Raw genomic sequence first — 23,688 nt, 5'->3', positions numbered from 1 at the left:
ATGGGCATGTTTGTGTTTGTCACCTCCGTGTCAGGATGAGCCGGAGGCACGCTCCACTCCCCTCCCCCTCTGCTTGTATCCTGTTTTCCCTGTGAAGGAAATCTGGGCAAGCAGGGCGGAAGAGCACTGGGGGGTCCTGGCAGCCGCGGCAGGACTCGGGCAGCAGAGGGGGTTTGCTGCTGCACACCTGCCCCACAAGGCAGGTGCGGTCTGGGGGGCTGTGTGCTGCCCATGGCCCTGGGACACCTCGGAGCAGGAGCCCCAGGCACGAAACACACACCCTAGACAGCTTCATCCCCAGGGAAGCAGTGTTTGGGGAGCCTGGAGACACTGGTGAGGACTGTGGGAAGTGACATGGGCAGGAAAAGACCAAAGAGCAGCCACTGCCCCAGCCAGGTGAACTTTCCTCGACCCAGTACCTTGCCTTCCAACCAGCACTTCTCAACACTGTGTGGCCATAAAGTGATAAATGCTGGTGCAGTGAGGTCACCAGCTCCCTGGCTAGCAACAAGAGTTTGCAGAAATGAACATTGTTGTGATGTGGGAAAAGATAACAGATTAACCATCTAAGTGCTATTCAGACCTGGGACAAGGTGCCAGAACATGTTGGCTAGGCGTTGATAGCAAACATTGACTTCCAACATAGAACAGTGCAAGGAGGACCCATCCAAGAGGGAAAGAAAAACAGCACAGCTGAGCCTATGAGAAGCTATTTCAGACACCATGCCGCAAAGACACCAAAGGACTTGGAAAGATACAAAACAGAGGAAGATGATGAAACCGGGGGAAAGGTGAAATGGTGGCTGGGGCCTTTCGTAAACTTGTTATTGAAGAAGTCTGTCTGTTGACCCCTGAAGTTTGGCTGGGTCTCGTGCTGCTGTTTGGAGTCATGGCAGATGGAGGGATGCAGTCCTTTCACCATTAATCTCTTGATGTGTGTGAGAGGAGAGGCCACCTGAGGGAGGAGTGGATTAACACATCCAGCCTGATGAAGATCTCAACAAGGTCTTTTCAGAAGTTACAGGAAAACTGATAGTGAGGGATATTAATAGAAACATACAGCTCACTACCTTTTCAGATTTGATTTTATTTTTAATTTATCAATTCATGCACACAGCTCAAATCCTCAGCTGCTGTGAACATGAGCCACAGCCAAACCATAAGAGGTGGATACACTGTGTATAAGTTGGCTAAATAAATTCACGGCAGCAAGACACCAGTTCCAGAAGTCGTCACAGATAGATTTACTCTGTATGCCAGAGATAAAGCCCTTCATTCCAGAAGAATTGCATCTTGAGCCCATACTGGGGTTGCTTGGGGTTGTGTTTGATTTCCAGAGGTGGTACAACCAATATGTTCATGTCTTTGGTGCTTCAGGCTGATGAAATATCCATAATAGCTGTACTCCCCGCCCCCAGCAGCTCTGCCTGTGTCTACACAGAAACAGGTCCGGGATGCTGTACACAGATGAATGTTTGCAGGAAGAGGGCTCTTCCACACAGGAAGGATATTTTTATAAACGGGAAGTGTATTCTCCTACCAGATTTACTTCAGTGTCCAGTCCTGGTTTAAGTGGAATTGTCTTATCAAGGAGAAGAAAACAAGAAGTTCATTCACAGGATGGCAGAACAAGTTAGCACATGATAGAAAAACACACATCAGCCTGGTTCTATTCTCAATACTGATTTTGAGGGGGGAATTATTCCACCAAGTTTAGTGAATTGACTTGAGCTACATTTGGTAATAAAAAATCAGAAGGGATTGACTGACTTCATCACTGTTTCCAAGCTTTGAGGTGCACAAAAAGGGGGGATAGTTGCAATCACACCCTCCTCATCACACCTGTAGCCCAGCAGATGACAGGAGCTGATGCAAATGGCACCCCATTAGCTGTCATATCTTCTAACCTTTGATGACACTGCATGCAAGCAGAGGCACTTGAGTTGAATCAACACTGTGTATTGCAAACAGGCCTTGCAAGGAGTCCTGCAGCAATTTTGCAATGTACCTGCCCTCATCCATCCTCCCACTACACAGAACAGGTATAAAAGAGTGAATTATCAATCCCAGGGACAGTTTGTTCAGGTGAAAAATGCAGAAGACACTACAGCTGTAAATAGGTGGCCACTGGGCATGGATTAGTGTCAGGATATGTGCACCCATCTGGTATTGCTTTAAACTAACTTTTCTGGGTGCTGCCAGCAGTGCGGCAGGAACTCAATCCAAATAACCTCTACCGTGAAGGAAGCTCAGCTTGGGCCCAGATTTAAATTCACTCATTTTCTGTAAAGTGGACCAAATCAGATGAGCAGGTCTAAATATTCCTTTTCCTTTTGGCCTCAAAGATGGCCAGGGGTGAATCTGGATTATACTTTGTCACTCTGTCCCCATCTTTCAGCCTAACAAACCTGATCTGTATGATATGTAGGAATGTGCAGGCATGGAACACAAAGTTTGTTGGTACACATTTCTCTGCATTTACACAGGAATCATATATACACAGCTTTACTGCCTGGAAATGTCAGAAGTGCACCCTCAATATCTTTTCTAAATAGAGATCCCTGAGAAAGGTTGGTCATTTCACTGCTGAAACATATCTTTCCAGTGAAATGACAAGTGAAATCCAGATGTTATTGGAGTGTGGAACAGCTCTAACCTGTGCTGTGATGGTGGTATCTTCCTCGAGCCATTTCTCAGGGCTACTGGTGTCCTCTTCCTTCCTCACTCTTCCTAGCCACCTCCAGCCCTACAAAAGGAACATGTGGTTTCCAGGCCACGAACCTTGCCAAGGATGTCTAGTTTTCTCTTCCAAAGCAGTTGGAAATTTCAGCCTGTTTTGTCAGACTATTTTATCTGTTTATGTCTAGACCAGTTTATGACTAGAAAACTTTGGTGGGAAGCACAACACATTTCTTACATAGTTCTCCTGATTTCTCAGAATTTGAAGCCATTTTCCTAATGTCATTAGAAATCAAAGCGTATCTGCTACATTCAGACTGAAAAAGCAAATTATTTTCTTCAGTTTAGGTCTCCTGATTAAATCCTGTCTAGTTTGTCAGTCCACTTCCAAGCCATAGGAAGGTCCAAAAGCTTGTGGAAGAACAGCCTGACACTACAGTCTGCCCCAAACAAGCTGGTATTTCCTCAAACTAGATCTCACAGAAAATACAAATCTGTTCCCTTCAGAACTTGGACTTTCCTCTCTCTGTTTCACCCTTGCCTGGGGCAGAAACTAGTGGTACCAACCATCTCTCTCATCTTTAACTTTCCTATTGCTAGCCATGCCCAATCCTTCCCTCATCATACCCGAGCCAATCTGGATGGAGCTTGGTATCCCAGTATTGCACAGTGGGACTAGGAAGACATAACTGGAGGTGTATATGCATACCAGGATATACTTCAGCTACCAGCTGTTTCAGTAGAGAGAGATTAGGTTTAAAAGATACAATGCCCTCTCCTTGAAGGCAGGGTGCATAATGCATAGCCCAGACTGTGTCAGCCACTACCAGGAGGTGTTACCAAGCATTTGCAGCTTTGCTTCTGCCCCAAAATGCTTTTCTTCTAGGGGCTGCTTTCCACATCCATGACTTTTTTTCTCTGCAGTCCTCAAAACATAGGGCACCCTGGGTCTAGACATTGGAATCTTATCTGTAAAAGTTGATGGTCACTGATAATTCAACCTCCTCTTCTTTAGCTGGCATTTGTCCTTAAATAAACAGTGTGCTTCCTCTTTCTCTCAATTAAATTGTGGAAATCAAGAGCAATTCCGGTTCAGTGTTGGCTTAAAACAGAAACCAAAGGCCAGGAATAATTTTTATTTGTAAGGAGAAGTTCATGGAGGAGCAAGGTGCCAAATCAGCAGCCCAAGAGACTGCAGGATTTACTAAAAAATGGACTAATTCCCAGCAAAGTCCCTGTGCCTTGTGTTTCCTATTGCATGGCCCTGCACCTCCCAAAGGCTCCCTGCCAATAGGAAACAGTAATCTCCTGCACGTAGGTAGGATTTCAGGCACAAGTGGTGCTGCAAAGCTTTCCAGAACAGGTGCACAGGGAGCTTAGTTCATGGCCTCAACTGGGGGAGAGGTCAGTCCACCTGAGCCCACCAGGTAACCATGCTCTCCACCACCATTATGGCTGTGGCCACTCCTCTGGCAAAGACTGGACCAAAGTCATCGAGTCCCTTCCTCAGCTCTCCCCAAAAAGGGAAATGAAAAGAGAAAATAACAACAACAAAGGATGTAGCTGATGCTCTGCACTTATTATTAGCGGAGGAAGGGCTGGGATTAATCACCCCCACAGAAGCAGCTGTAAAGGATGGAAGTAGTTGATCAAAGTGGACTTTGTTATTCCTGATGCATCATTCTGCTGAGCAATGAGAACTGGTGTGAGGCACTGGAGCTTCAAAAAGACTTTAATGATTCTAAGGCTCAAATCAAGGACACTGCTGGAACTAATCGAGAAGGAAATCCAGGGCAAGGTGGAAATGGTGGAAATGAGTTCTTTGGTCTGAGGAATTTTTCCACATCTTTCATTTCCTAATTCCATACCTTTGAGGTAATAAAATTTGTAATGGAGGAAAAAAAATAGTGGGACAATGGGAAATGTTCCTCTGTGGGATGGGGCTACGTGTGGCTTGGCTACACCTGATTGCTGTACTGCTGCATGAGGGGAACAGAGGGCACAAGGATCCACATAATTTCACACTCTTGAGCTATAAAAAAGCTCTGGTCCCCCTGCCTCCTCCCATCCTAGAATAACCCCTCCTATTGCTGGGCAATCACTGAGCCCCTCTGAGACCTGAGCAGGCTCCCTTTCCTCCTCACTGGGCAAACAGATGCACATCAAACACCTCCTCCATCTTTGCAGTGTGTACCCTCGGCATGGTCCCTCATTAGCTGTGGGGGCAACAAGCCACCCTGTGCTGCTGCTGGGGACTGTAGTAGAAAGCCCTGACTCAGTCTGAAGAACTTCCACATTCCCCACAGGAGTGAGCCTTGGGGAGCCTGCCTTGTCCACTCTCAAATTGCACTGACTTGGTGAAACTCTATCAAACATAAGAATTGCCCTATACCTGCAAGACAGCTCTCACAAAAAATTGGAAAATAAATACATGCTCTGAGGGGTTTCTTTGTTTTTGACACATCAACCATGTCCTTCTCTCCTCTCTTTCCTTCCTTCCTTGTTTCTGTTTATAGAGTAAATGGATCCAAAAGAGCATTTCCTATTGAGTAGTGCTACCTTGTCTGAGGCAGTCAAGGACATGCTGCCCAGAAGTAGCCTTTTCTCCTGCTAACAAAGTATTGCTCCTCTTTTGAAAGAAAGTCCATGAGCATGTTCATATCCTTACGGACACAGAGTATGTCAGAGCTCATTAGCATCCTCACTGGGGGAATGACTTAGTATTTTCCATAGGTCTTGACTGCCATGGAGACAGGAAGGCATCTCTGGGGAGTTTGGATGCAAAGCTTCATCTATAGACATAAACCGCTCTGCCATGGAGACAGGAAGGCATCTCTGGGGAGTTTGGATGCAAAGCTTCATCTATAGACATAAACCGCTCTAAAAGCCCTATGCCAAGTCAGCAGCTCTGCAGAGCTCCACTCCTACTCATAGATCATGTGGTCCCACTGCCTTCAAATGGTGCACAATTCCCTGAGTGAGGAACGAGTAAAAAGTGTGCCAGACTCAGTAATGTGGGTGTTAGTGGGTCCTGAATAAATAATCTGGTGGGGGGTGTCCTTCTGGCAAAAACCACAGCACAAGGCTATGTGCTAGACAGGCACCTCTCCTGCCAGGATATTTGGGTGTAATACTGGGTATGCTGGATAGCACTGGAGTTAAGGTAGTGCCCTTCCTGAGCAGTAGCAGGGTTTAGAAACATCAGACTTGATGCTGAGCTCTCTCCTGCTGGCTTTCCACCAACCTGATCAGACCCGAGCAGAAAGCTCAGATCTTCCAAGTCGTGGTAGGGACACTTGGAACAACAGCCAAGAAGATGGATGAAAGCAGGAGGCCTAAGTGTGCTGTAGACTTCAGTCCACTTTCAAACCTACTGCTCAGCTCACTGCATGTACTTAGATGTAGCCCTCTTCTGCTCAGCTGTGTGGAGGACAGCAGTACCTTCTCCTGCCTGATCCGTTGCCTCCTCTCACTGCTATTACAGAAAATGCCAGAGAAACACAAGCATCAGGGAATATATACTCCGTGACTTTCTCCCTCTGTTTCCAGCAAAGACCTATGGCTCTGTTTCTTGTCACTTTTGGCAGGAAGAATCCAATGTGCATTTTGTGATTAAAAGTCAAAACTGAAAGCATATCCCTCCCTTCCCCTTCCCCAAATCCAGCAGCTGTTGAGTCAGCTGTTTTGCTTTCTCAGCTTAAACATGCAGCAGCATATTCTGGTGAGGGACAAAACAAGCCTCTGAAGAAGAATGATGGGATGAGAAATGGAGAATCAGGACCACATGCCTCAAGAGGGAATATGACACTCCACATGATGGCCAAGGAACCTGCATCTTGGCTGTCACAACATGCTCAATGCCACATGGACTTGGGGACCCTGTGAGCTTTCCTAAGTCACTTTATGCTGGGTGTGTTACATGCAGGGCAGGAGCTGCTTGACAGGAGTATGTGCATTTTGATGAGTATGTGCATTTTTGATGGAGAAGTAGTGTAGGGAAATACCCTGTTGTACTTGAAGCAGATGGGACTGATCTATCTCCTCCAAAGAAGTTTGCTTGCTTTTGGCTTTTGTGAAGGGATGGAGCCTTGTCTTGCTTATAAAAGAGAGTCCTCCTATAGCAGCCGTGCACTGTGACTCAGTCAGTGTGTGCAGAGTCGGGCTTCCTCCCTTCCAGCCTGCTTTTAAACTCCTCTACAATGGTCAAGGTGGACCTGGCCTGAGCACAGCTGTCTCTGTCCCTGGGGACGTGACATTAGCTGGGGTAGGGAACTGTTATGGCTGCATTCCCTTCCTCTTGCTGTGGAAATACTCCCTGGGGGAGCACCTGACTGGTGTTATAAGAGCATCAGGACAGGCTGAGTTTCTTCTCTTCTCCTGTGTTCTGCAAAGGATTGAGGAAGGCAGGAATCTCCAGCCCCAGTGAGCAAAGAAACTTGATATGTGCTGCTCCCCTACTCCTTCTGGGGAGAGATAGGACTCTGGGGATGAGTTGGAGGAAGCAGAGTCCCCCAGTCTCAGCAAGTGCAGCTGAGTGGGTGGAATGTGGTATGCTGAGAGGGAATTGCCTATATTATTTCAACACAAATTAATTCAGAAATTCAGTTTCTGGTGATGTCCTGAGCTCTGCCCACAGTGTCACCAGCACCCCAGCTCTGGCAAAACAAACACAGAAACCTGGCCTAAGAAAAAAACCCCAAAGCCCTACCCAGCAGCAGCCACAGGCTTGCACCCAGCTTCACACCAGCACCCTTCTTCAGCCCCTGATATCCAGGTATCTGCTCTGTTGAGACAAGCAATTTGGCTAAGCTGTTCCACTGCAGAGCCACCAGTTAACATCATCACATAGGGATCACTGTAGTCCCACCTCTGCCCTTGACAGGCAGCCCATTAGAAACAGGCAAAAGTGAAGGTAATGCACATGGGCATTAAACTAGATTGGCATTGGTTTCCAAGCAAACACTTGGACATTTGAAATATTCATCCTGGTTAGAAGCTGCATCAAGGAAGGCAGGAGCATTTCTGAGCAGGGGCTTGGGGGGGCATCCTGGGCAGCAGCTTTCATACTTTTCATGCAGCTTTTCATGCCTAAGAATGCTCTGTCTGGCATCCATCACTTGAATTCCTACACATTTGGAAGATATGTAGAACTAATAGGGCTGATTTCTTCCCAAAATAACTATGAGCAGTGTAGCTGCATGAAAAAAGATGTTTGTATTTTGAAAATATCTTCCTGGGAGGTCTTATTTTCTCTTTCTTTCCTTTTTTTTTCTTTTTGTTTTTTACCTTCATGGTGATGAGGACACAACATGAATCACATGAAAAAGACAGTGGATCTGAGACAGAAACTGATGGGATGGGGAGTATGGGCAGTGAAGTGGATTTTATAGATTGGAGAGAAAAGCAAATAGGGCCAAGAAGGTTAATGCCAGTGACAAATTAAGGCAAGTCCACATGGATCAGCTTTGCTATGTGTTCTAGGCTGAGAGTAATGGGAAATATTCATTTGGGGTCAGTTTGGCAAAGGCCAGGCCACGTGCAAGTCCCTCAGTACAAAAGAGACTGCGGCTCCCTCCCGTCCTTTGACCACTGCATCCTCCCAAGCTACAATCTTGAAAAAACTGTAGCTATTTCAGTCTGCTGGCTGCCCACCCAGCAGGCAGCTTCCCCACTACAAAGGGACTTTTCCCAGCAGAGTTCCTGGTCTCACAGAGTGGCACAAACACCCAGGATCCAGAAAGCAAAACTCTGCTAGTTTCAGCTGGCCTGGTGAAAACTCCCTGCTGCTGCTTGGGAAGTCCCGGTGCGCGTGCAGCTCAGCGAGCAGGTCCTGCAGCAGCGTGCAGCAGCAGCGCAAGGAGTCTGGGTGTCCATGCTTTGTTGACCTTTGTCAAGAGGCAGGGTGGGGAGTGGGCACAAGCACCGTCACAGAGAAGATATAAGGGCTTTGGAGGCAGCATGCCTGCAGGAGCTGGTGTTTCTGTCTCTCCACAGAGAGGGATACTCAGGGTTTGGGGCTCAGAGGGAGCACAGCTTCTTTGAGCATAGCTGCAGATCAAGCAAGCAGGGCTCACATACCACTACTGCCTTTCATATCTTACTGCTCTTCTGGAGTGCCATGACAGAAGCAATAGGGCTGGAGGTGGTCCCCTGGTGCCAGCAGTCATACGAACACCCAGAGTGAGCAGTGGCACTGCATGCTCCTTCCTTTGGGCTGGCAGAAGGCTTGTGCCTTCACTGGAGCCACCAACACAACCCACCTCTTCCTAACTCGACCTTCGCTGTGGCTTGTCCTGAGCAACCCTGCGGGGCTGCTACAGTGACCCTGCAGCCTTTCCAGCCATACTCAGTGAGGTTAATGTTCATCTCCCACGGGGCAGTTTCTGAGTGACTCCCACATCACGTGTGATAAAAGCCCAGGTCAGGGCAGCTGTGACCTGGCCACCCAGAGCTCAACCAGCAGAGAAAGACCAAGCCTCCCGTGACTGTGCTGCTGACAGACCCTGAGCCTCCAGCGCTGGGGACTGAGGAGCTACTGCACTGTATGGGCACCTCCAAGAACTGTAAGGCTGTGACTGTGCTGTTCCTTGAGCAGTCTCTTCTCTGCCCAAAGAGAACAAGACCAATGCCATGCTCGCCTAAATATCATCACAGCAAAGGGGACTAGAGCTGCTTGTCCCCAGGGTGAGGATTACCCAGCTCAGGGACCAAGGGCACACAGCACCCCCAGCCATCAGGCTGCTGCTGAAAGAGGCATCCCAGAACTGCTTGGGCACAGCACACCGTGTTCAGAGTAACACTGCTTGGCTGACTGCTCAGCTGGCTACTTGTGCAGGAGGCAAAGAGGAAGCCTGCTGCTGTAGCAGACATGGTATATCTAAGGCAGGATCCTGCTGGAGAGAGAGAGGAAGAGGGTCACCTGTCAGGTTGTATTTCAGTACTGCACACTGCTTTAGTCTCTTATCCCTTGCTCTGCAGCACACCCCCAGCACAAAGGATTTGACACCAGGTGATTACCTGAAACTAGAGACACACGATGTTGGTGGGTCTCTGGTTACAGATATTATACCCAAGCCTTTGCTCTTACTGATGATGAGTCTGTTGCCTTGTGGGGTTTTTGTTTGTTTGTTTGGTTTTTTTTTGTTTTGTTTTGTTTTTTTCAGTTTTGTTTTTTTTTTTTTTTTTTTTTTTTTTGTTTTTTTTGTTTTGTTTTGTTTTGGTGGGTTTTTTGTTTGTTTCTTTCTTTCTTACATAATTAATGCAGTGAAATGAAAATACTGTCCACATAACTGTGAGGCTGACTGATGCCCAAACATAACTATTATTCCATTTTAAGGTGACAGTTGTGTGAGGTAGTCTTCATTTTTAATTATTCATGTCTTGAACATGGCATAGCTGAACACATCTGCTTGGGGCTTCTCTGATTATCAACTATTGTCTGTTTCTGGACCTGAGGCTTCCCCAAGGTTGGAGTAGAAATACTCACCAACTGCCTGAACTACACAGATGTTGCGCATCTGTTTGACAGTGTTTACTATTTGCAGAACTCTTTTAAATAAATAATGCCTTCAATCTGAATGTTTGTCATCTTGATCAAGATAGCTTCCCCAGTCTCTGCTCCTAGAACAGGAGGAGAAGCAAAAAAGAAGAAAGGAGGAGAGAAGCAAGCAAACAAGAAAGGAAAATGGAGATGAGAGCCAGACTGAACTGCACACTATCTCATGGTTTATTAACATTTGATTAACATAATGAATATTCAGCCCTATTATTATCTTATTGGTCCTCTTTGCATAGTACATTAAGTATGAAAAGTTTCTTCTGTGGGTTTTTTCATTGCAAACTTTGCCCCTGGAGAAATTATTTTCAGAAGAGTCTAAGACTAAGGATTAGGTTAAAAAAAAAAAAAAAAAAAAAAAAGGAAAAAGGAAAAAGGAAAATATGTTGCAAGACCGTTCACTGTTCTTTGCATGTCTCATAAAATCCAAAGCCAAACAATTTCTGTCATACATCTAAAACTTACAGGGGACTGTTGACCAGGGTACAGTTTTAAAATATGTGTGTGCTCTGAGTCTGTTCTTATCTTTACAGAGCAGAAGTCCTACATTTCAATGTGCCAATATCTATACCACTGGTTAAATTTATTTTGAAGATTATTTAAGAGGTGCATGTCAAACTGAAAAAGGCACCGTCTTGGAGTCTGGCCAACTTCTGTGGCTGAAATGCAGATCAGCACAAACGCCCACGCCCCTCTCAGCCTTGTGATTTGCCCCTGGGGCAGAGCTGGAAGGAGATGCGGGGAATTGCTTCTGAAAGCTCCTGGCTCCCGGGATGGTGGCGGGATGCCATGCGGCACCTCGGCGGCCAGGTGGGCTCTCCTCTGGTGCTGCCTGGGGGAGGCCTCCGGCATGGCCGCCCTGCAGCCGGGACCAGCCGTCATTCCATAAATTATCCAGACCGAGGCAGGCACGGAGGGGGGAAGGAAGAGGAACCGCAAGCATTGATTTAATTTTCTCAAGCCCTGACACTCTGGCTCGAGGGAGTCAGGGAGTCAGAGGGAGTCACGAGGCCCCACGTGGCGACCCTTGGTCTGCGGTAAATTGTATCCCTCTCCCATTGTCCACAGTGGGTGCAACAGCCGCCCACCATTCACGACCCCTGCACAGGGGTCCTCATCCTCTGCTTTTTCACGGGAGAGAGGAATCTGCATTGCATGATGGTGGACAAGCACATCGACAGCTTTAGTGTGGGATTGAGGGGGTTCATCCCACGCCACTCATCCCTGTTCCCCACCATTGCCCCAAGCAGAGAAAGTGGCAGCCAGAGGAGTGCAATGGGAATATCGCTGGGCATTTTTCTCTTCAGATCAATGGGCGCTTTTTCCTGGAAAAAAAAAATGGAGCGGAGGAGCAGTTCGCCAGTGGCAGCCGGAGGGGGCCGCGGGGGCCTGCTGCCAAGGCAAACAAGGAAACCACCTGATGTGACTGGGGTCAGATAAGAGAGCCGTCACTTCAGGAGCAGGTGCTTCCTGTGCTGTACGCCCGGCCCGGCGCGCTGCCCGCCTCCTGCCCGCTACCCCTGCCTGCCGCAGGCAGGCGCCCGTGTTTGCTGGGCTCGGCCCTGCATCCCCCCTGGGAGCCAGGGATCCCGCAGGTGGGAGCAAGGGATCACGCAGAGAGGGGATGGCCACACGCTACGGACACCAGTGGTCATGGGGAGCGAGTGAAGGAGTGTGGATGTGGCAGGAAGCGGTGGGAATGGCTGGCTGAGGATGCCAGTCTGCCTGGCCTCACCCAAGGATGAAGATGATGAGAGGTTTCTGGAGGCATCCCAGAGAAGGAAACTGGGTGTCTGAAGAATATCTGAGGTGTCTCTCCACTTTAAACATGAAATGAACTTTGTAATATGGTAAGCCTGGGCTGGGGGAGCCTGGAAATAGTTTTTGTACCTGCAGGGTCCAGATGAAATCAGCCAAGGGTTTCAGGAGCTTGTTTCCCTCTTCTTGATACAGCTGAAGAAAGTCTGGAGCCCGGCGCAGGGTAGGGCCTTGCCTGGACGTGCCCCAGAGTGGCCCAGGTGCATGAGGGCATGCCTTGGGCACCCAGAGCCAGCCCCCCAGCCTGGGACAACCCATGCCCTTCCTTGCCCAAAGGCAAGGCAGGGGTCTCGCTGCCAGGGGCCCCGCAGCCAGCAGAAGGATCCGCAGCAGGGTTAGATGGTGCTCCATTTCCTGACAGTAGCCTTCTCTGTATGAGCAATATAGATCATATTCATTAGAAGGGGTGAGGTCAGCACTTCTTTTGAGGTCCATATGTCCACTGTGCTTCAGCAATTGTGCACTTTATTTACTGCCATCTCTCTTTTTTTCCCTCCTGATAAAGCTACATTTACTGGAGAACATCTCCCTCCCTTTAAATGTACTGAAATATTTCCAAACCTGTATGAAGATAAAAGGAGGGATGAAATAGGAAACCCGTAAGGTGTTTTTCTCTTTCCTGTGCACAGCCAAGATGGGAACACCAGCATTCAGGTGAGAAGCTAGGGCCAAGTCTGGTTGGGATGTTGTGCAGCTATGTGGTCACCCTGTGCCATGGTCTGTAGCACATCACACAAGCCAATGGCAGAACAGGGACTGCATGCCCCAGCAACCATGTCTTCACTGTCCCCTCTAAGAAATCCACAGCTGATAGAAAATGTATGGGAGGAGGGGAACAGGTTTGGGAGCACATGCAGTGCAGCCCTCTCATGATGTAGATATGTGCTGTTGTCCTCCAAGATATGGAAGAGAAGCAGGCCACAGAGAAGAGCAGATGGCATCTATTGATCAGCTGTTCTTAGCGAGGCATAAACTGATGACACCTTCTTGTTCAGCACATTAGCATTTTACCATGGCACTTTCTAGTAGAAAGAGAATATCTGTAGTCTCCTAGAAAAGGGCAGAAGGGCCATCAGGATGTAAATCTGGTCCTACCCATGACTAAAGGTGGACTCCCAACTGCTGAGGCTATGCTTAGGTTTGCATGAAATAATGAGAAAGCATTTTCATGAAAAGTTTTTGCTGATGGCTACAGAAGAACTCAAGGTTTGAACAACCATGTGTATTCCCCATCTCTCTCACTGCTTTGCCTTGTGAATTTGGATGTCAGCTTTGCAAAAGAATGGTGATGGAATAATTGCCTACCATAATGAGATGATTTCAGGCTTCACCGATTACTTAATCCTTAGCAGATAAATATGTGACTCATTGTGAATGGGAAAGGGAGGTTTTTCAGATGTGAATGGGTTAATGCTCTAAAGCTTGGAGCCCTCAGTGATTAATTAGCACAAGATGAAGTAGTAGGACAGGGCAGAGCTAAGAAGAGATTTGTACCTGAGGGCTCGCTAGTGGATGATGAGCAGTCAGAAAGGAGATCAGAAAGCAGATGTAACCATTACAAATACAATTGTACTTAGAATGTCAGAAATTTCCAAAACAGGCAGAAAGGCCATTGTATTCCATATAGTGCTCAAATGCCACAGCACTCGGGAAGCCCTGCATGTATTCCTCTGATCACGCAGGCACATCAATGGCATCTCTGCTGGATCATATTTCCTAAGGGGTCTACTTCAGCTCTAGAGCATGCTATTTGCCTTGGAGAGCCTTGAGGGGGCCAGCAGTTTGCTCTATCAACCCATCAGCCCTATCTGCTGTGTGCATCTCTTGCTTGGGGTGGGATAGTGCTGTGGCTGAATGTACTTTTTGGTATCAAGTTCTGGTTGAAGGACTTTCCCTCTGAAGGCAGCAAGTTCTGTGTCCTGTCTGCAACCAGCCTTAGGAACATAAAAGCACGCACTTGGCAGAAGAAAACTTCCAGAGGGCACATTGTATAAAACAGCACAGAGAAGAGGCACCTAAGCAAGATCCAAATGTATAAATCTTTGTCAAAATGCAGCCTAAGGGAAAGAGCTTGGGGTTGGCTGTGGGCAAGTGGACTCAACTAAGATGAAAGCCCCAGCATTATCCCCCTAGGTTCTGAGGAAGCCTCAGCCCTCTCCAGTCTACCTTTCCATGTGTGTCCCTTGCTCTAAACCTCTCATACATTGGTACCTGATACCCCCAGCTGTGCTATCTTCCCCTCACAGTCTCTCCTTTAAAGAGTTGCTCCTGTGTATTATCTGTGGTCGCTTCCTTTTTGCTCCGTTCCCAAACACCAGGTCTATTCTTGGAACGTCCGGCTAGAGTGCTTGTATTGACGTCAAAATTACTCAACAGTTATTGTCAGGAAGGACTTGATTTGCATTTGAATAGGGTGGCTTTTTAATGTCTCAGAAATGAGATGCTTTTGGGGACAATGTCTGGAAAGATTCCCCAAGGTAAATGTAAGTAGGCAAATAGCATGCACGTCTCTTCTTCTAAAGAGTTCTCCAGTGGAATAAGAGTGGGGAATAAACTAACCCATGTGCAGTGGAAAAATATGGCTGCTTTCACCCAAAACTCCCTTCCCGTACTCTGTCCTCAAGGCCTGGCAGGGAGACCACAGTGCTGTTCTGGCTTCCTGCTGGGGAGGAACTGCAGAGCTCACAGGCTGCTCTTAGAAATACTGTGGCAAATGTGAGCCAGTCACCCATGGATGTTCCTAGCAAGGAGGGGAAATGGAGGTATAATGGGGATTTTCCTGTAAAATAAGTGACCAGCATGATTCTCTCTTTTGACACCAAGAACCTAGGTTTGGATGCACCTTGGTCAGTCTGTCTCCCAGAATGGTTCCCTAGGTAAAGGTTGGGTGGGGAATTGGAAGGTCACAGCAAGAGGATTGCTGTATCAACACTCAAATTTGGGACTGTGAAGCCTCCTCAGCCTTTCACAGGCTTGAGGAGTCAGTGTTATGTCCCTTGCTATTTGCTGTGCAGTGATGCCTCAGATGAAACCTTAACACCATGGTCTTGTCTGTGCATGAGTGTTAAGAGACAATTATCAGCATTTGGCGAATCTAATGGAGGCAAGTTATAACTTAAAGCTTGCTAACTAAAACAAATTGCTGCAGGGAAAGCACTAACTCAACCCATGGGACAGGATTGCAAACTTTATCATATCAGGGTTTTTTTTGTTACACTCATGCCTAGGTTTAACTGTATTCATATAGCTGGATGTCCAGTGGTTTTGTCTGTGTCTGTGATGGTAAGTAGAAAGTTTCTCATCAGCTAGAAACTGAAATGTCCCTTCTCCATCAGCAGAAGGGACTTGGTGCTGTTCTACTCCTGCCAGTTGCCTGTGAAGCAGACAGTTCTTTAATGCAGATATGCTCACATTTGATGAAAAGGAGCAGGGGGTCACACAGGGTTACATGAATTAATATCACCTAACTAATAGACTGGGATTTAATCTCCCTAATATGAGAACTCGAATGGATGATGCTCTTTTTCCAGGGCAGATACATCCTAGGACTCACACAGATGGCTCTGATCTGTGCTAAGCAGCTGTGCCAGTGGAGGTTTAGCCTTTGGCTTTTGCATGATTACTTGATCCTGCTGTGCCTCATGTCCCTACTTATCAGATGGGGATGACACTTCTGCCTGACTTCTAAAGAGGAGAGGGACTTGTGAGGATGCTTGTACACGAGGGTAATAGATGCCTTGTAGATACCTATGGTCAACAGAATGCACCTTCAAGTGTGCAACCTGAGATGTCACGGACAGCTTTTGCCAGAAAGCAAGCAGGGTGCTAAGCAGTTCTTCATAGCTGTCCTAGGAGTCTGCATCCTCCCCAGACACCCAGCTCCAAGGGTCTCCCTTGCTGGGACTGCCCAAATTACATTGTTGAGGTAACCAGAGTTGAAAATCAAAGCTCAACTTTTCTGTTCCAGCTCTTTCTTGCTCCTCACCCAGCCATTTCAGCAGTGTACTCAGGGCAACAAGCCAAGGCCTTATTTTCTATCACGCTGTTACCAAGAAGAATGTGAAGCTTCCTAAGCTGAGGCTGATTTCATGTTTATGCTGAACAGTGCCCCTGTTTACAGATAAACAGACCACGGTCCCATCTGTGTGCTGTGCACAGAGTGGCGTGGGCTGGGCTGACCTCCTACTGCACCTCCCAGATCTTCCGCTCACCCGCCTTTCCACTGCTGGAGGTATTTCTATGTCTGTTTTCCCTACTGAGTGTCTCTGGGGAGGTGAACTTTAAGTCCTGCCTAAATTGTGCAGGACATGCTGGCAGAGACACTGCCTTGGCTCATTGTCCAGCCAGACCCTCCAGGCAGTGTTGCCGGTCAGCACAGCCCATGGTAGTGTCTGGAGCTGCCCCTGGCAGAGGGAGGGCCAGTGCACTCACAGGGTCACAGGACTTTCAGCTGCAGATGTCAGATTCATGAGGGATACCAAAATCAATGCCACCATTCAATCAGCAGGCAAGAGTTAACCAGGCTGGCTCAAAGCAGCTGCTCCTTTGAAAGCCCTCTGGCCTGGACAGAAGGGACACCTGCCAAGGGCCAAGTGGCAGACAGTTTCTGTACCACCTGCTCCAAAGATTGCTCTAAGAAGGTGTCCTTCCTCTGGCACCAGGGGGCTGCTAATAGCTTGTATGTGACTGAGGGCAGTGCTGTGCTCTGGGAGTGCACACCTATCATCCAAGTGTCCTTGCTATCCTTCTCTGACATCCTTAGGTTAACTACTACTTGACTACATGCCTCAAAGGCGCCTTGGTGAGAAAAATCCATGTGGCAGGGGAAGAAGAGCACATTCCCACCTAAAACATCCTTGTTCAGCCCAGCTTGCAGGAGAAGGATCCCAAAATGCTCATGGTGGACACATTTGGCTAGACTCAGCTCCCACTTGCAGTATCCCTACCATCCTTTGCAAAATGCACCCAGTTTGCTGACCCATCCTGTCCTTAGTTTCACTAATCCACACTGTGTCAGCTACAGACTCTGGGGGGCGAGACGTCTCATAGACTGGTATGTGCTGTGTAGCTGAGAAACATTTACTGCTTGTTAAACCAGAGCCTCTTGTTTTATTGCAGGCCACAGGGATTCTCATACCTAACCTCTTCCTGTACTTTCCCCTGGAAGCTGTGTGTCATGTACACAGAGTGCAGCACTGTCAGACTGACCACACGCAATATGTCAGGGGGAGGTTTTGTTTTGATTTACCCTCTTCCATAGCACGATGTAGCTCTGGCTCAGTTTTAGCTGTAGGAAGCAGATGCCCCCCATCCCATGGGCAGAACACGGCATGCTTCACCCCTCCCCTGGGATCAGTTGGCAGCAAGCAGATGGCATGAGTGAGCTCACTGACTCATGGTTTGGAGATGGGGATGGGAAGTGAGTCTAAATTCAGTTTGGCTCACCCAGCTGGCCCTGGTGGGGCTGACATGACACTGCTGCAGGGAAACTGATGTGGCTGGGGTCTGCACCAGCTTGGATGCAGTGGGCTTTAGGGGAATGCCATATTTGTGGGCACCCAGTGAGGTCTGATGAGGCATCACTAGGGGAAGGATTGCTGCAGCCTGCATTGACACTGGCACTGGCACCAGAGAAGTCCGGGCAGCCAGAGTTTCTGCTGTCATGGGTGGTGTCTGGCGTGTAGGACAGCTGAGAAGCCCAACTGGGTGAAAGCCAGCAGGATGGCACTGGAACAGGGGAACGCAACAGAAGAAGGCATCTAAGGAAGACCGTAAGCGGGCAAGGGATGTTCACTGACACTTCCCACTCTCAGGGAGAAACCAAGACATGCCCCAATTCTGCAGCAGCTGACAATCCCCTGTGCATTTCCCAGAACTTCCTAACTAATATTGTAAATATGAGTTTGGGAATTGAGGGGTTTAATGTCATGTGCCAAAGCAAGCAAACTCAGCAAATAGCAGAAAATAATATGTTGTATCATTTTGGTTAGGAATGTGAAACTAGCACCCGAGGGAGACTTCAAAATGCTGCAAGAATTTTTTTGCCTGTGGTTTGATAGCTCACTGTTGGTCAGATCACTTGCTTATCAAAAGCTTGAGGCTACTGGCAAGCCAGTGAAATGGTGTATTAATCCACCTGAACATCTTGCTCAATGGAATCCAGGATCTCAAAGCCCACTTATTTGCTTACTGACTGCTAGTGTAAACCAGTTAGTATGGGCTCATTTGAGTGCTTACAATAATGGTTACTTGAAAGAGGGGAATTAGACAGGAAGGAAAAGAAGTCATCTACTTGTTGTGCAGTTTTATACCGGTTGAACGTGTAACTCATAACTCTGGAAGTGTAGGAATAAGTGCTCTATGGAGCAATTAATTTATATAACAATGGAGGGTAGTTTGTAGACTTTCAAATATCTTCTGGGAACATTGCCAAAAGCATGCACTGAACACTGATGTCTTCAAAGGCTGCCTGATGTCTGAACCTGGCTCTAGGTATTTGCTCTGAAGGCTCTTCACAAGGGGTCTGTACCGTCAAGCCCTGGGCCATTCAGTGCTTTTCCTTCTCCAGTACAACTTAGGGCAGGAATTCCCTCAGCTGGTCTTTCTGGCTACCAGTGTCTTGGATGATTAGTATTTTAGCTTTTCAAATTTGTGAGGAAGGCTAGAAAATGATTTCTTATGAACAACAATGAGTGATTTCCTCCATCCTGTGCTTTCTTTGAGGAATGTTTTTAAAAGTGTAGTCAGCATCTGATCTTTCAGGTCAATGTTCAGACATCTTTTCCTTTAATTTTGCCCAAATCACTCCTTTGGTGCCCACAAAAACAAACTGCACAAAACTCCAAACAGCAGCTGGACATGTGTTCATTCAGCCTTTCTCAGTAAGGCTGACTACAGCAGCATTCTTCCAGTGTTCATGAGCTTTTCTCCAATGGCACTGAAAGGTACAATGGATTGGCTGGTGAATCCACTATCGCAAACCTTTCAAACAGGCTTTCAATTAGTGCATTTAATTTTTTGTCTTGTGTCTCCCATGTTTTTTCTTACAGTGCAAGGCATTTCCCAAGCTCTAGTCCTTTTATGTTTATATGCTTATATGTATTTTTTTCCTGGATTTATGGTATTATTAGTGTCTCTCCTTGTTCATTATTAGTGATTCACTGTAAATATTTCTGGCAGAAACAAAAGTGGATGGAAAAATTCTGAAAATATTTCAAATTTTGTGAATGCAAATGATGATTAATTAAAAACAAAAATTTGCAGAGCAATTTGAGTTCCAAGATACTCTGTGGGGTAGATTTCCCAAGTCTCTGGTGAAAATTAACTAAACAATACACATGAGTTTTAGCTAACTGAAAAGTGCTTTTGAAATTCCTGAGTCCCTGTAGCTCAGCTGCTCTGAGCTGTTCTGACCTGCTCCCCTCTGCTATGGTCTGCTTTTTTCAGAACTGACAAGCTGGGTGGTGTCCAGCTCTGCTCCTTCTTGCTCCATGAAGCTGAGAGATGAGGAGCCCAGAGCACATTTTGACATACTTTAACCCATCAGTCTCTCCAGTTGCATGTAGACTTTTCTCAGATTAGTAAATGGGTTAGTGGCTGGGAGTCAGTGCTTTCACCTCATTCTAGGACATGAACCCAAATCTCAGTCCCACATGTGTACTTGTTCTCATTTTTGTGTTGAGGCAACAGAAAGGAAGGAACAAATTGGATTATTTCTCATGATCTTTTTCCCAAGGTGTCGTTTTTTTTTTTCCCTGACATAAATAGGAATAATAGCATTTTTGAAATCTCAAATATTTTCCACAAGAAATGTGAAAAACCTTGTCTCCAGTTTGCACCTTGCTACTAGGAAAATTTATTATTCTCAACTTCCTCAGCACAGCATTGCATTTCTGAGGCACTATCTGAGGGTCTCTTGTCACCTCTCACACTGGCATTACTTTACTCTTTTTTGAACAGGCATTTTTCTGTCTCTTTTTCTTGAGCATTCTTCCTAGGGATTGTTTGATTTCTTTCCTTACTTTCATCAAGTCCCCTGTCTTTTAGTCATCTCTGCTTTACCTTTACTTCTTAGAAAACCAGATACCAAGCTGTCACTGATGCCATCATGCAGGAGGAAGTGTGATACACAATGATGAGTTCTTGCTGACTTCTTGAAATGGCTTTGTCTTGCAGCATCTAAAAATTGTTATTCATTCTGATTCTAATTCATTGTCCTAATGGCCTGTCTATTCATTTTTAGGAGTTTTCCTGGAGGTTTGAAGTGTTTTGTTCCACTTAAATTTCATCTCAAGTTTTACTGTTCATCATTTGCAGAGCCTTCTGGACCCAGCTGGCTGTGAGCTCTGATCACCTGGACAGCTGATATAAATCTATTTCAGTATATGAATGACCAGTCTGGATCCTGTCCCCTCCATCTGGAGAGCTTCTGACTAATCCTGCTCTAGGGGTACATTTGGGGAAAGCAGTGCTTGATGTGATGTCCTTCCAGACATATCTGTCCCATCTCTCCAAGTCTGTTGTGCCAGGTTTCTCTTAACATCTTCATCTTTGTAACTTGTGTTGCTATTACTGGGCAGGTGTCCTTAGGAATATAGCATTCAGGTTATGCTGTCTGTAGGGTTAGTTTCTGAGCTTATTCTCAGAGCAGGCACTGTGCCATATTCAAAGGGGCCATTTTCTTGAAACCTTTAGGAAATCTAGCTCAGAGTAACCAGGTACAAGTTAACTCCCATTAATGATCAGCTAGTTGCCTTGGAAGCTCGCATGAATGCTAGCCTTAGCATGGTGACTGTCTTACCTCCCAATATATTATGACTTTTTTTTCATTTTTTAAATCTCATTAACATTAATTTACTTGTGTGATATCAAGGTCTGATGCTTTTACTTTGCTGAATGAGCAAGGTTTGAATGGGAATGGAGACACCCACCCCTCACCCCCCAAAGCCCTCTCCATCTCTAGAGGAGATTGTTGCAGTAGGGGCTGAGCCGCACGCACGAGCCAACACCACCAGAGGCCTCGGGAGAGCACACTGTGCCCAAAAACACAGGTAGGAAAAGAAAGCTGGCTCCTCTGGCTGCAAACACAATGCTTTGGAGGATTCAGCACCTCGATAGTTAACACTGCATGTACAGCTCACAACCCCCTGTACCTTCCAAGTGTGGCTAATCACTCCCAGCCCTCCTCAGCCCTCCTGCCATTGACATGGCCTTTCTCTTTATAGCTCTGCTAGAGCGTGTTCAAGTTTCTGTCAGAACCAGAAACATGCCACACGCTGCTTTAATCCCTTTAGCAGTGCACAGACACAAGCAGCTCTCCAATAAAAGGGTGAGTGCCACCCCTGAACTTCACTAATTTGTCACAGTCAACAGGATTTTTTTGCCTCTCTTTCACAGCACAGCAGTAACTTAACAAGCCTTTGATGCACAGGCTGGTCCGTGTCGCATCTACAGACTGATGAAAGTGCTGAGGACGGCAGTGGACAAGGGATGCTCAGCTACAGAGTGAAAACAAGCTTCCATCTTAGCTGTCCCCATCATCTCCACAGCAGAGGAAGAAAAGGAAGGGTGAGGAGGAGCTCCTTCCTAAACCACCCTTGAGGCTCCCCCTAAATGCAGTTTGGGTGCTTCTGTTTGCGTGCTTCAGTTTGGGTAAGAAGCCACCTACTTCCCACCATCCCCATCTTCTGGCAGCCTGGCAGGGAATAAGGCATCTTTGGTCTGGCTCTGTCATCCTGGCAAAGCAGCAGGGCCTGGGACTCCCCAGGTCGCCCCTGTTAGGTTTACAATTTGTAAATGCTTAGACAGATGGGCCTGGCTAGTTCCACAGAAATGCCATACAGGATACAGCAGGGGCCCTGCTGAGCAACATATTTTTTTCCTCTGCATCTTGCAAATTGCAGCCAGCAGTGAGTATGAGCAGATTTTTTTCCCTCCTGTGTTTAGAAAATCTCTCTGCCGTTGCTGGTGGAGAAGGAAGAGCTGGGTGTGCTTTGGGTGTGAGGATGAAGGTGCATGCTTAGCTTGGAGCTGCTTCTCGGGCACATGAAATACAGTGACACAAACTCAGACAGCCAGTGCCTTATGTTCAGTGATCCCAAACAGCTTCTTGAAAGTAAAAGGGGATTGTGGGCTCACTCTGCCTGAAGCCCTGCAATAGGTCCCACCATTCGTGTGTGTGTGTTTGTGGGAGCACTGAGTAATGGGTGATATCCGGGAGGCCAAGATCAGCTTTTATGAGGCCATGCCTGAAGCCCCATATGTGCTACTCACACCAGTCTTGCTGACCCTCATCAGCTGCCAGTATTTGCCATCTCCTTTCTTCTTGGCATACCCTCCAGGCTTATATAGCCCCTCTCACTTGCCCTTGGTGGCTTTAGGAAAAAGACTATAATTTAAGCTCAAGAGCAAATTTTCCTATGGATTAGGGGGGTAAGAGAAGAAAAAGTGAGAAGAGAAACCTACCTGGATAAAATTTCTACTCCTACACCAGTTTGCCAGGGTGCCCCCGCAGGGATATTTGCTGCTCTTCACAAATAACAGTGGTAATGGGTGCTGGTAAATGCAAATACCACAGCCCTGCTGCACGCGTGTGCACTGGTGTGCCACAGGAGTGGCTGTGAGCCTGTTGGGGTGTGCACTGAATGTCTGCCTAGTGCCCAGGAACCAGCAGCAAGGGTGGCTTAGAGCACAAACACTAGTTTCTCAAAAACAGCAATGCAAGTTCCACTTTCAAGCACTGTGAAGTCCATTTTAAGGGCCTAGAAAGAATTGTGCACACACACGCTATGTTTATTAAATACACATACAGTTAAACACAAGTCAGGATGGCTCTTTTCCTTTCAGGATGGTGACCCTGTTCGAGGGAAACTGATGAAACCCTACAGGAGGGAGATCTGAGTCATGAGAGCTTCTCATGGAAACTTACTTCCTGGCCTCCTTTTTGCTGTGTACTGTGAACAGGAGATGAACTAAGGCATAGTGGAGGGAAGCTGCAATTTCACAAGCTCTCTGAAGCACTATAAGCAGTTTTCATTCCTATAAAACATGCAATCTTCCAGTATCTACAGACTTTCCTGTTTCTTCTGTATCCCCTTTGCCCTCCTCACTCCCAGTCCTGCTCAGGGAGCAGCCTGTGGTCTTTGGTCACACATCCATTCAGTAACTTGCAAGGTCCCATCATTTATAATTCTTAGACACACAAGCTGCCACTTTCACATACGGAAATTCCCAAAGGTCAGAGAAGGGAAATGGTTAATTCCTTTTATTCAATGCCTAACCTCCCCCCTCATCCCCCACTTCCCACCCCCACCCTGTGTGAACAGGAAGCTTGAAAAGGAAAAGCTTTCTGAATCCAGCAGCTGGGAATGGAGGAATCCTGGAACTTTATGCTGCAGAAGCTCAGAGACAACAATAAAGGTTTCCCCACTGTCCAAAGAGCAAGTATATATATATATATATATAAAGAGTTATCTCTTCAAACAAATGCACGGGGGATGGGAGAGGTCAAAATCTCAGCAGGCAAGTTCTGAATTGGGTAAAGCTCTAGAAAGCACTGGGAGACTTGACTGCATCAGCAGATCAGTAAATTGGAGAAGCTGGGGAGAAGCCTAGCCAGGTGATGCTCACAGAGGTGT

General features: G+C 47.0%; 1 long non-coding RNA gene across 1 annotated transcript in view; it reads left to right on the top strand.

Annotated features, from left to right (window-relative positions):
* The window catches only part of LOC128789744 (uncharacterized), a 28,471-nt gene extending 5,357 nt beyond the window's left edge, over window positions 1–23,114 (top strand). Inside the window, exons 2-3 of the long non-coding RNA XR_008431506.1 lie at window positions 21,449–21,619; window positions 22,898–23,114. This is a non-coding gene — a long non-coding RNA (uncharacterized LOC128789744). The remainder of the gene's footprint in view (window positions 1–21,448; window positions 21,620–22,897) is intronic.
* The last annotated feature ends 574 nt before the right edge of the window (window positions 23,115–23,688 follow it).

This window comes from Vidua chalybeata, chromosome 6 (assembly GCF_026979565.1).
Source record: "Vidua chalybeata isolate OUT-0048 chromosome 6, bVidCha1 merged haplotype, whole genome shotgun sequence".
Lineage (NCBI taxonomy): Eukaryota > Metazoa > Chordata > Aves > Passeriformes > Viduidae > Vidua > Vidua chalybeata.
This window is presented reverse-complemented; position numbering and strand designations above follow the sequence as displayed.